The 13,376-nt window shown below is 50.1% G+C and overlaps 1 pseudogene; it reads left to right on the forward strand.

Moving 5' to 3' along the window:
• Positions 1 to 11,704: 11,704 nt before the first annotated feature.
• Positions 11,705 to 12,601, forward strand: LOC129527356 (tricarboxylate transport protein, mitochondrial-like; annotated as a pseudogene).
• Positions 12,602 to 13,376: the final 775 nt, after the last annotated feature.

Genomic DNA, 13,376 nt, shown 5'->3' on the forward strand with positions numbered 1-13,376 from the left:
GCTGAAAGGAAACAGACTTGGTCAGCGTTTCCATCCAGCCATCTGGCCTTTGCAAGGCTGGGCCTCACGAACCTGGGTGCCTGGAGTCCTCGAGGGCCCTGTGTGGCCCACTTGCTCTGACACCGAGGATACCCCTGCAGGCTGCTAACTTTAGAGCAAGGGATGTGTGCAGTCTGGGGTATGGGTGCTGTCAAAGCACCTGAGGGTGTTCCTGGGATGGCCTCTCAGGGTTCGGGCTGGCTCGGGCTCCCTGCGTCACACCCTCACCCCAGGGCCTGTTTGGCCTGGGCTTGAACCCTAGTCCAGAACTCAGGCAGGAGAAACTGTTAACTGTCACCTGGCCTCCTGCCACCTAATATAATGGCCTGTCTCCATAAGTGAGTGGGATGCCCCTGGGCACTGGGTCCCTCAGCCATCCAGTACTATCCACTCCATGCCATGAGTTCCCATGCTCAGCTGAACTCTGTCTGGCTCCAGGCCGTGGTCCTGCCTGTGCCGTTTCCCTGAATCCTCTCTGGGATTCCTGGGTCCCTTTCCAAGGCAACATGGAGGCCTTGAAGGTGCCTCAGCACCACATCATCCTCCAGACCCCAGGCCCAGGACAGCATGTCCTGAAGGAGCTCCCCCAAGCTGAACTGGGACAGCTTCAGGAGGCGTTCTGGGGATGGAGGTGGGTGTCATGCTGGGAGAGGGGTCCCCTGGGAAGGATCAGTGCCTGCACTCTGTTTCCTTCCTAGGCACCTCCCTTTGGGCAGTGCTGGGTCGTGTTTGGTCACCCATGAGATCCAGGTGTGCACAGGAGGCCATGGTGGATGGGAGATCTCCGCAGGGAGGTGCTCGCCACACTCCTGCCCTTCATCTGTGCCATGTCAGGGATGGGCTTGATGTCTGGGAGGACTCACAGTGCCCTGCCCAGCCCACCAGGCCTGACCCTCCATCCAGGCCAGGGCAGAGGGTCATATGGACAGTGTGAATGCAGCCCTTAGGACAATTGGTGTCTTCCTGTGTGTTCCCCCAGAGCTCCCTCAGGCACATGGGTTCTGTGCACCTTGACTGACTGTGTATGCCCCGGCTGTGAGCATGCACTTGTCCTTTAGAAGGCAGATATCCCAGAGCCTCAGGATGAGCCCAAAGGGGGTATGTGCGGACAGCAGGCATGGGAGGACCTGGCCCTTCAAGGCTAGAGGCCAGTGGTCTACTAGGGGCTCCGTCTGTAGTGCCAGGGGCTCCCTCTGCATGGGATGTGACCCCCTCCTCTATGAGGCTGGATTAGACAAGGTCCTGTAGTTCCTGATGGGGATGGACTCATCTCAGGGGGCTGTGGCTCCCGGAAGAAGGGGCTCCCCAAGGGCTTTGGGCTTTCCTGGGCTCTCCCACGGTGAGTCCTGGCCCAATCTGCCCATGATGCTGGCCCTGAGCATTGGCCTCTTCCATGGGATGCCCCCTCTCAGGGGCACTGTTGGTTTGTGTGCCCTTCAGGGACCTTCCTGGAAGGAAGGGACCTGGGTCCTTATGAGGGAGCCAGACCCCTGGCCCAGGAAGCCAGACACTGTATGGAAGGAGCGTTCCTGGCCCAGGGTCTTCCTGTGTATCCTTGCCCCATCGATCAAGTGCTGTGGGAGCTGTTTTAAGGTGAAAATCTAGATGCACAGCACTTCCTTGTCCTCATGAAAGGAGCAGAGGTCTTCACAGGCCCCTGGGCTGCCCTGAGAACCTCTCTATTCCAAGTCCCTCTGCAGACCCCTCTGGATGCCACTCCAGGCAGTGGCCTGAGTTGTCACTCCTTTCTCTGAGACCCCTACCTCTGCCATGAGACCTCCCCATATTCCCCCAGATGCCCCGATCCCTCTGGATTCCCCACCTCCCCTGGACCCTCCCAGAACTTGAAATGATTTCTCAAAATGCGGCTCATATCCAGGTTCATTTTCACTGAGGACATCTTGCCCTGCTGCTTCATTTTCTATAGGGCAGGGTCAAGAGGAGGAACCAGCCACAGAACAGACAGGAGACTCACTGCTGCACACAGCACCATAACAAAGTCAGCGCCTCTGTAGGAAAGGAGGGTTTTTCTCTGCAGATAGTTGTTTCTCTTGCTTGTTTCTGAAGCCACAGAACATCACCAGAGCCCAGCTTACCTGTGGTGTCCATGTCACTGTCTGTGACCAGGATGTGCTACTGACCCCCTAACCTCCAGGCTCGATGTTCCCTCCAGCCGGTTAACTGGGCTCCTGACATGGTGTGGCATGTCTGCCCTGCTCTGGCTGGGCGTGGAAGGGCCTGTCCTGGTGTACCGCTGGATTCTTGGCCTTCACCTTTTTGACATCCAGCAGGAGTGACCACGCCAGACCCCATACCTGTGGGGGGATTCCCTTGTAGACCTGCCGAGACATCTGTGGACAGAAGAATGCTCTGGTGAGACAGGGGTCAGGATGACCCCACGGACGACAAGACCCTAAGGATTCTGGAACCTTCCAGCCTTTGGCCTTATGGTTCCTCAGGAGAGGTTGAGTCTACCTAGGACCAGGCCTCCCTTCCCACGAATCAAGAGTGAACACGAACTCTCACATCAGATTGTCTTCCAGAAAGGTGACCCTTGCAGAGATGGGAAGGAAAGTTGGGGACCAGGCCTGTTGTCTTTTGGGTGAGGACAGTGTGCCACCTGCTGTCTGAGAGGCAGGCAGCACCGAGTAACAGCAAGGGGTGCCTGTGCCCTAACTCTGGAGAGTGGTCACAAGGGACCCTCACTCTCCACTGTGCCTTCTTGCTGCTCTTAGATTTATTTCAGTGGTTAAGCCTTTGTAGCCATTTATCTTTGCATCTGATATCCTGATGTTTTTGCCATAAATGAGAAACGATGGAGTTAGCTGAGCTGCCAGGCTTCTGGGAGTGGTTCTTGGATGCTGGGTCGTGTCATCACTGAGGACTTCTTGCCCTGCTTCTTCATTTCCAGTATGGCAGGGCCATGAGGAGGAACCAGCCTCATCACAAGACATGAAACTCACTGCCACACACAGCAACATAACGTAGTCAGTGCTTCTGAATGAAAGGAGGCTTTTTCTCTGCAGAAGTTTGCTTCTCTTGCTTGCTGGGTCAGTCATCAGGGACCTTGATGGGACTGAACTGGAAGGAGCCAGAAAAGGGCAGATCTTGGGACCCAGACCCTCTGACTGAGTAGCTACCAGTGGCCTAAACTCGGGAACACAGGACACACTGTTCTCAGGCCACAGATGCCCTAATCAGGTCTCAGCCTCAAGGTGGGGTCCTGGTGCCCAGTGGATAGTGACCCCCGAGCCACTACCCTGAACCTTTGTGGTGGGTTTGGTAAAACAACTGCAGGGACAAGGCTTGGGGTGAGATTCAGCAGGAATCGTGGCCTCTCCCATTGAGGGCATGTGGCTCCCACTAACCACCACCCATGCCCACAGGCCACACTATCTGCTTCACTGACCAGCCACCAAGTTGCCCATCGATGGACGAGCCTCCCGTGCAGCAGGGACAGGCTCTTACCTTTGCCTCCAGGGCACTGACAAGGGAAGCTCGGTTACTGTAAGGTAGTGAGGAGAGCTGAAGACCTGCACCAGGCCAGGGGCCATCCCCCTCCCTAAGCAGGCCCCAGGGAAGGACCAGCCCCCTCTCCATCCACCCCAGGTCTCAGCCTCTCTGCTGGCTGATACCCAGGAGAGGCTGGGAAATGGGAACAGAGGAAGCACAGGGCTGGGAAGGTGCTGCTTGGGATTCATGGGGGTTTGGGCTACATAATGGGGTTGCCTCTCCTGGACTGGAGGTAGCGTCCTCTTTGGGAACCAAGAAACTCTAGTCTTGAGATGGGCCAGTGCTGCCCAGGTTTGTATGTCTGGACCCTGAGAGAAGACCCCAGTAAGAGACCACATCCCCAGGCTGCGGTGCAGGGAGCCTGGCCTGAGAACTGCCCAGTGCGCTAAGGATGCACCTGCAGCCTGTCTGCCCGATGGCCCCACACCCATTGCAGGGTCTGACCATCTAACCTGCCTCTCTCTGCACTCTGGCTACCCACCCTTCCTGTTACTTCACTTCCCTAGCCTGTCTGCCCTGGAAACCATGACTGTCTCTTTAGGCACTCCAGTTCATCTTTTATCCTTGTTTTGTCAGAACCTCTGAGCAAGAACCCCCCAGATCCATCCACACGCCTGCCTTGTCCAGTTTTTAACTGGGCTGCTCCGCACTGCTGGTGGACACTAGGGACAATGAGGGTGACTGAGGGTTTCACAGGCAGCCGTGATGGCCCTGTACCCAGTCCCCAGCCTCAGATGGTACTTAGGGTCTTCAGCCAGCAGCTTCCTCCCTCCTGTTGCAGCAGCCCTGACACGGGGCACCTGGCTGTCCTCCACCCACTGTTCTTTTCTGACTCAGTCTCCCCAGTCTTCCCTCTGGCCATGGTGCTGACCAAGCCAGCAGGGAGCTGGGTCTCTAGAGGGTGTTCCACAGCTTTGGGACTGACCAAAGCTTCTCTGCTGAGGGGTCCCAGGTGAGTCCCTGCTCCTGGCCTCAATCTCCTGCCCTCCCCAGCTCCATCCACCCACTACAGGCTGGCTCCATCCAGATGCATCCCAAAGTCATCAGTTCCATTGGGTCACTGCTACCTCAGCTCCTCCAATGACCCCTACAGGGACAGACTCCATACTGGGCTCCTCCCACCAGATCCCAGATCCCCTCTTACCATGAGACCCTTGGTCAGATCACCTTGGCTGCAAGCTCTGCTACCTCCTTGCCTTTCCCATGAGATGCCCAAGCCAGGGCCCTGACCATCTTCTCCTCCCAGGGCCACAGCTTTGGCTGCCCCCATACGCCTCCCTGTGGGGTGGCAGGGCTGGGCTCCCTTAGCCCTCAGAGACCTGCTGGACAACTACCCACAGGCCATTCCAGGCACCCCTCTGTCCTGTGTCTAGACCCTGCACATCTCCAGGGCAGGCTCCAAGGGAGCAGGCTGGCCCCTCAGGCTGGCCCTCTCCTCTCTTGTTGACTTGGAGACTGTACTGCTGTCCCCCTTGGAGAGCCCAGGGGCTTAGCCCAGCCATATTTCTGTCTCCACTTGCTCTCTGAGTTCCCAAAGTGGGATACTCAACTCTGGCCCAACACTGACCTTGGGCTGGATTTGCAGGGCACCTGGGGAGGAGTTCCAATCCTGGGAAGGAGGTGCACTTGAGACATGTCTTTCCTCAGAGAGGCCTTTCTCAAAATAAAATCTATCACTGAGATGAGATTGCTGGGAGTGGGAGCTCGGGAGACAGAAGACACACTACAGAATCTGGAGACAAATGCTGATTTTCTAGATTAAAAAATCTTCCTGCCCTATGTCCACTGGCACACTGGCCTGGCATCCCTGCAATGCAGAGGGGTCAGGGTGAGGTGGGCCAAGCTGAGGAGTGTATAGGCATGGGGTGTGTGCAGCCCCTCCCTGCCCTGTGTCCCAAGTGGGCCCAGGACCCTCTTACTGCAGCACAGAAGGAGTGGTGATCTCCCTAGCCCTTTGAAGCAGCAGCCTGCCCTGTACCCACTCATACTCAAGGGCAATAATGTTCCCCTTGATTCTGGGTAAGAGGGTATCCACATCCTCCTCCGTGTCCAACCTGCAAGAAAAAAATATTACATTGCATTGGGGAACTTCAGAGAACACCCCAAACCAGGGTCCTGCCTGGGTCTCAAAAGCCAGCAAGGTGAGCACATTCTACCACCAGGAACAAAAGCCCAGGCCCAGTCCTCACCCCCCACCAGGGTCTCCGGAGTCTCTGCCTCTGTCCAAGGGTGGGTTCCTGCCTGAGGATATGAGAACAGGGGGGCCTGGATAGTAAGGTCTGTTGTCTTCAAATGCACCAAGGTGGGCATATGCTTGTTTCGGGAGGATGAACAATGTCCACCTGCCAAGGGGAAAGGGCCTATGATGGGCTGTTCTGGGCACCTGAAGGCACAGTGGGGTCAAGGGCCAGAGACCTCTATATGATCAGCTTCCTGGGATCATTCAGGGACCACAAAATTCCCAGTTTTCTGAAGAAAACAAATCTCATGACAGCTTTGGTCTACTCAAAGCTCCCTGTGGCTGGTGAATCAGCTTAAGAAATAAAACCAGTTGAGTGAGAAAATGTTTGGCTTGGGGGAAATGATCTGTCTATTCCAAACCAGCCTCTGCACTCATGGAGATCATGTCTTAGTTAAAGGGACAACAGATTCCCCAATTCTGGGCTGTCAGTACAGGAAGGGGCTTCATTTGCCCAGGTTACCAGAAAGAAGCAAATTTGAGCTCTAGTGGTGTGGTCCTTGAGAACACCCAGAGAGACTGTTCCTTCAGGGACTACTCGGGGCAGAGGGAGCATGATGTCTCCAGAGGATGGGAGATAGAGGGCCGTGCAGAAAGAGCCCCTGTTCCTGACCAATGGGAAGGGCACCCTTCACCTGCCAGCCATTCCTCCAGGGCTATTTTATTGTCCATGAATGTCTGAGGGCAGAGTGCTCCCCACTCCTAGACTGGGGACCCCACATGTCTGGTGGGTCCCACAGTGACCACAGCTGAAGACTGAGTTGATGAGGCCCCTTCTTGCCTGGACCCATGTTAAGGGACAGATTTTTACTGAGGCCAGTGTTCCACCACTACCCATAAAGGCTCCATCCCATGGCTCTTTCAGTGATAGACTCTGCCCTATTGGGGTCCAAAATCCTGGGCAGATTTTGTACCTAGGGCAGGGAGGCTGCAGATAAAACCATACCCCAAATAGTTAAATATATGACTAAATTCTTGGGCTTACAGGATAGCAGATAACAGAGAAAATGTGCTGAAAAGCGGAAACTGAAATTGTGCCCCAAAGAGTAAGAAACCAATGATTAACAGGTATTCTTGAGTTTGCAGGATAGCAGATAAGAAAGGAAAGAACTTTCTGAAATGCTGAACTCCCTCCACTTGTGATATCAAGAAAAAATTAACTGAAAATGGTTGGAACCAAGGTGGCTGGAGTTTGCACAGAACAAGTTTGCTAACATTGCAGCCCAAATTTCAATCATATGTTTTGTACTAACTCCCCCTGAATTTGACATACAACCCATGATGTAGCATGAAGAGATAACTGTGCATGCTCAAGGACTTTCCAGGCCTCCCCTTTCCTTCCACCAATCACCAATTAATCTCCAAATCCACTTCCTGAACCTTTTCTAGTAAAAATACTGGCTTGAGGCCTACACAGAGAGAAAGATATGGACTCCTGTCTACTTGTGAGTCAAATAACAATAAAAATATATATTTCTGTCATTTGCCCACTTTTTGATGGAATTATTTTTTTATGCTGATGTGCTTTAGTTCCTCATAGATTCTGGATACTAGTTCTTTGTCGGATGCATAGTTTGCAAATATTTTCTTCCATTCTATGGGTTTTCTGTTTACTCTGATTATTTTTTTGCTATGCAGAAGCTTTTAAATAAGGTTTTATTTATCTGCATTTGTTTTCGGGCTCTTAGTCAAGAATTCTTTGTCTAGGCTAATGTTCAGAAAAGCACCCCCACCCCCACCCCCCGGTCATATTCTAGAGTGTTTATGACTTCAGGTCTTAGATTTAAGTCCTTGATCTATCTTGAGTTGATCTGAGTATAAGGTGAGAGAAAATAATCCAGCTTTATTCTTCTACATGTGGCTAGCTAGTTTCCCTGGCACCATTTAAGAGTCTTCTTTCTCCAATTCATATTCGTGTATGCTTTATCAAATATTAGTTAATTGTAAGTATTTGGCTTATTTCTGTTTTCTTGATTCTGTTTCATTGGCCTATGTGCCTAGTTTTATACTAGTGCCATGCTGTTTTGGTAACTACAGTCTTGTAGTATAATTTGAATGGCAGTAATGTGATGCCTCCAGATTTGTTCTTTTTGCTTAGAATTGCTTTGGCTATTCAGGCTGCTTTTTAGTTCCATATGAATTTTAAAATTTTGGTTTCTAACTCTGTGAAAAATGATATTTTGATGGGAATTGCACTGAATCCACAGATTGCTTTGGGCAGTAGTGACTTTCACAATATTGATTATTCCAATCCATGAGCATGAGGTGTATTTCCATTTGTCTGTGCCACATATGGTTTCTTTCAGCAGTGTTTTGTAGTTCTCCTTGTAGAGATATTTTACCTCCTTGGTTAAGTATAATCCTAGTTATTTAATTTTATTGCAGCTATTGTAAAAGGGATTGAGTTCTTGATTTGATTCTCAGCTTGGTGTTGGTACAATGTACCAACAGGGTAGGTACATTGATCTTGTATCCTGAGACTTCATGGAGGATATACAAATGGCCAATATACATATGAAAAAATGCTCAACAACACTAATCATCAGGGAAATGCAAGTTAAAATCACAATGAGATGCCACCTTGCACCTCCTGTAAGAATGAGCATTATCAGAAGTCAAAAAACAACACATGGTGTGGATGTGGTGAAAAGGGAACACTTATACACTGCTGGTAGGAATGTAAATTAGTGCAACCTCTATGAAAAACAGTATGAAGCACTAAAAGTAGATTTACCAGAAATCCTTCTACTGGGTATCTACTCAAAGGAAAAGAAGTCATTATATGAAAAAGACACATGCACACATATGTTTATTGCAACACAACTTACAATTGCAAAGATAGAGAACCAACCTAAATGTCCATTAACTAATGAGTGGATAAAGAAAATGTGATATATATACACACGGAATACTACTCAGCCATAAAAAGAAATAAAATGTCCTTTGCAGCAACTTGAATGAAGCTGTAGGCCATTATTCTAAGTAAAATAATTCAGGAATGGAAAATCAAATACCATATGTTCTCAGTTATAAGTGGGAGCTAAGCAATGAGTATACAAAGGCATATGGTGTGATATAACGGGCTTCGGAGACTCAGAAGGGGAGGGTGGGAGGTGGATGAGAGATTAAAAAAACTACCTATTGAGTACAATGTGTACTCCTCAGGTGATGGGTGCACTAAAATCTCAGAATTCACCACTATATAATTCATCCATTTAACCAAAAATCACTTGTACCCTAAAGGATATTGAAATAAAAACATTTTAAAACAAAACAAAAATTACAACAAAAAGCTTTTTTTTTTTTTTCTAAAAAGAAAAATTCAGTGTCATATAGTATTGACTTTAGTGCAATGGATAGCACGCCCCTTTTGCTCAGTAACACACTCACTACTGGAGAAACCAAACCCTGAAAATTCAAGAAGAACCTGGGCATTAATAATATTGCTGATAAGTTATTTATACACTTCCTACATGAGTATTGCAGATATATGTTAAAGACAAAGATCCAAGTCAGACTGGGTCAGCTTTATTCATTCATTCATTCATTCATTTATTCATTCATTCATTCATTCACCTTTTGAGACTGAGTCTAACCCTGTCTCCCAGGCTGGAGTGCAGTGGCGCAATCTTGGCTCACTGCAACCTCCACCTCCCGGGTTCAAGCAATTCTCATGCCTCTGTCTCCCAAGTAGCCAGGATTACAGGTGCCCACCACCACGCCTGGCTAATTTTTTGTATTTTTATTAGAGACGGGGTTTCACCGTATTGGCCAGGCTGGTCTCAAACTCCTGACCTCAGGTTATCCACCTGTCTCGGCCTCCCAAAGTGCTGGGATTACAGACATGAGCCACCACTCCCAGCCCTTGGGGCAGCTTTATACTTGGTCATTTTATTTCCAATTCTTCTCTCTCAAAATGTAAGTCACTTGTTGCCATGCATTGTGATCATATGGAACTTGTGACACGTGTTCTTATTTCCCTTTCAATTACAAAATGAGCTCTATGTTCTTATCCATCAAATATCACCAACACCTGCTACTTTATTTTCAACTCTGGTTCCTATTTCAAGGTGACCACTCAAGATTGCAAATCACAGGAAGACAAATGTTTTAATCAAAAAAATTTTACCCCCTGAGGTAATGTAATTTGGTTTTTATTTGTTGTATTTTCAGATCCATAAAGCCTACAAATATTAATAAAATACAGTTCATGATGAGTTAATTTTTATTGAATAGTAAAATAATACATGTCAAGAGTGTCTCTGGCTTCAGGTATAACTTTCATCAGGGCTGAAGTGTTACAACCAGTGGTCAAGGAGAAATGTCAGTGTATAATCTGACCTCCTACACTGGAATTATGCATCAATGCTTTAAATGTCTGAAAAGAATTAAAGTCACAGAGGGAAATAAATGAAATGGAAGAAAATAGAAAAGTTACAAATTAGTTTAAGAAGGAATTAAACCTGGTTTTAAAATAGAGACATACAAATAAGAAAAATACTGAAGAACAATTAGCATAGGTAGAGCAGCACTGAAAGTATGATAGGAAAGAAATGTATTTAGAAATATTAGTTTCTGAGTTAAGTTTATAGATGTAGAGACCTGACAAAGAGTTGCTTCTACAATAAACAAACAAAAAAGCTGGAGAAAATGCAAATGAATGGATGGCTTGTTCTGAACCCTTTGGAGAACTGAGGTCACAGAGGAGACAACAAACCCAACATCAAGGCATGCAGGAGCCTGCAGGTCACACAGGCCCCAGGCTTTTATGTGTACCTGGAAGACCATGGAAACTAGTAAAAGTAAAGCAGGACTTTTGAACTAGCTCCTGGTGGCTGTGTGTGGGTGGGTAGGTGGGTGGGTGAAGGGGAATGAGAAATCCTGGAGTCTACAGACATAGAGTTTACACCTTTGTGTATGATTTTTCTAGGAACCCTACAAGGCCTGTCAGGGAGGGTGGGGTACAATCCTGAGAATGCTTCCCCCATGGTGCTGATGGGGAGGGACTACTATCCCACCCACTGCTACAACTCTGGAGACATAGCTTTCCCATCTCTCCTATAGAACTCAAGGCCCCGGGAAAGAGCATCCAAACCTGAGCCAGAGGGAACTGTGAAAAAACTCACTGCAGCTGATGGTGGAGAAACAAGGTCAACACCCACATCTCTGCCCAGATACATCTCCCATAAAGAAACTAAAGCATTACTTTACAGGGCACTGTTGCAGACCCACTCCCACTTCAACTAGAAGCTAGGAACGTGGACAAGGAGCCTCTCTACCACTGAGGGAGGGACGGGAATGTGCTCTTGTCCTGGCATTGCATCTACAGGAGGGGCAGGAAACTGTGAAGGTCAGTAACCCCACACCCCAGTTCACAGTGCTGAGTGTGAGGCTTCCTCAGAACATCAGATATCTCCTCATTCCCTCACCCCTGCTACCAGGCTAAGAAGCACGGAATAAAAAGAACAGTGGAACATGCTATAGCTGGGCCAAGTGCAAGAGACCATCTCTGGTAAGCAGCATAAAGGGAAGGCACTGCAAACCTGGGCGATATTAGCAAAGTATCATGAGAAGGATTTGAATCCCCTGGTTCTCAGAAGGATATTGCTGCCGTAACAAACTAATCCCAGCCTAACTCTCAACTACGTTACCACAAACCCCTACCCTAAGGCGTACCTAAGGGAAAACTGCTCATCAATAACCTAAAAACTACCCTCTATCAATGTCAGTGGGCTGATGAAAAAAATAAAAAAACCTATTTACCCCCAATGCACTATCCTGTAGAACAATACTACTGCTTTCAACAAAAATTACAAGCCACGACATCCCATTTTATGTTTATGCGAGATCTTTGTTTGTGTCAAAACCAAATTAAGGTAGGAGTGGGGAGTTCAGGAGGCTTGGACCGAGGCGATGCGGGGCGTCACCCCTCCCGCCCGCCATAGCCGCGCCGAGTCCTGGAAGGCCGAGGGGATGCTCCCGGGGAAGGCGATCACGGCAGGCGGCCTGGCCAGCGGCATCTACACCTATATTCCGTTTCCCACCGAGCACGTGAGGACCGACGAGCGCTCGCCCCCTCCGGGTACCGGGCATGGGCGCCTGTGGGGTACAGTCACAGCCACAGCATCCTGGGCCTGGACCGCGGCCTCAACTCCCTGCTCTGCGGCTCCATCCCCGAGGCAGCGTCAGGTTCCGGACATTCGAGTTCCTCAGCACCCAGATGCGGGATGCCCAGGGACAGCTAAACAGCAGGCGCGGGCTGCTGTGCGGCCTGGGCGCCGGCGTGGCCGAGGCCGTGGTGGTCGTCCATCCCATGCAGACCATCAAAGTGAAGTTCATCCACGACCAGACCTCCCCAAACCCAAGAACAGAGAATTCTTTGGGGTTAGGGAGATTGTGCGGGAACAAGAGCTGAGGGGACTTACCAGGGCCTCACGGCCGCCGCGCTGAAGCAGGGCTGGAACCAGGCCATTGCTTCTTCGTCCTGACCTCCCTGCAGCAACTGGTACCGAAGGGACAAACCCATAAACCCGCTGATCACTGGGGTCTTCTGAGACATTGCGGGCGCAGCCAGCGTCTTTGGAAATGCCCCTCTGGACGGGATAGAGATCCGGATGCACGGCGTGGACGTGCACAAACACCGGAACAGTGGACTGCAGCTGCAGATCCCGAGGAAGGAGGGGCTCAACGCCTTCACAAGGGCACTGGCCCCCGCCAGTCACTGACTGGGTCTGCCTGGATGTGGCCATAGCATTTATCATCTACAATGAGGTGGTGAAGCTGCTCAACAAAGTGTGGAAGACGGATTAAGCCCAGAGGGGCTGCGAGGGGACGCTCCAGGCACCTCCAGAGTGGCCGCCACCCTTGTCTCACAGGATTCCAGGGCAGAAGTGCCAAAAAGGCCCCTTCCCACCTCCCTTGAACTCTGCGGCCTGCTCTGTGCATTGCGGCTTCGAGTCCCTGTGTCCCCTAGTGCCATGTCTTCCCTGTGGTCTGTGTGTGAAACCACCACTGTGTACGCTTGTCTGGCCCAGCCATGGCTGGCTGTCCATCTGGCCTGTGAGTCTGTGCCCAGTTGTCCATGTGCTTACTGTGAGCCTGGGCCTGTGTTTCATGTTCTGTGTCATGTGACACTGTGCCCCGCCTGCCGGGGGTACTCGTGTGGCCTGGGTCCTTGGCTCTGTAGGTCTGACCCGGTCCCAGTCCGGTGCCTTCCACCCTGCCTTGGCCTATCACGGCTGCCTCCGGGCCTCGGCCTGTTTGCACTGCATTCAAGGGGCTGCACCCCCACCTTCACCCACCAATGGCCTTAATTGGCCCTCTGGACCTCCGTTGGCCCAGGACAGGGTGGCATCCACGACTCTCAGGACCACCCTGCCAAGGCAGAATAAACCGAATCCCGTTGAAAAAAATTGGAAAATTATGAAGCACAGAAGAAAATAAGTTTTGAGGAAAAGGGGTCAGAAGAAATTAGACATCACATAAACTTTGCATATTGGAAATATATTTTAAATGTTAAGGTAAAAACAAATGGAGAAAATAGAATATCAAAATAATTTTGAGACCGGGCATGGTGGTTCACGCC

This window comes from Gorilla gorilla, chromosome 18, assembly GCF_029281585.2.
Source record: "Gorilla gorilla gorilla isolate KB3781 chromosome 18, NHGRI_mGorGor1-v2.1_pri, whole genome shotgun sequence".
Lineage (NCBI taxonomy): Eukaryota > Metazoa > Chordata > Mammalia > Primates > Hominidae > Gorilla > Gorilla gorilla.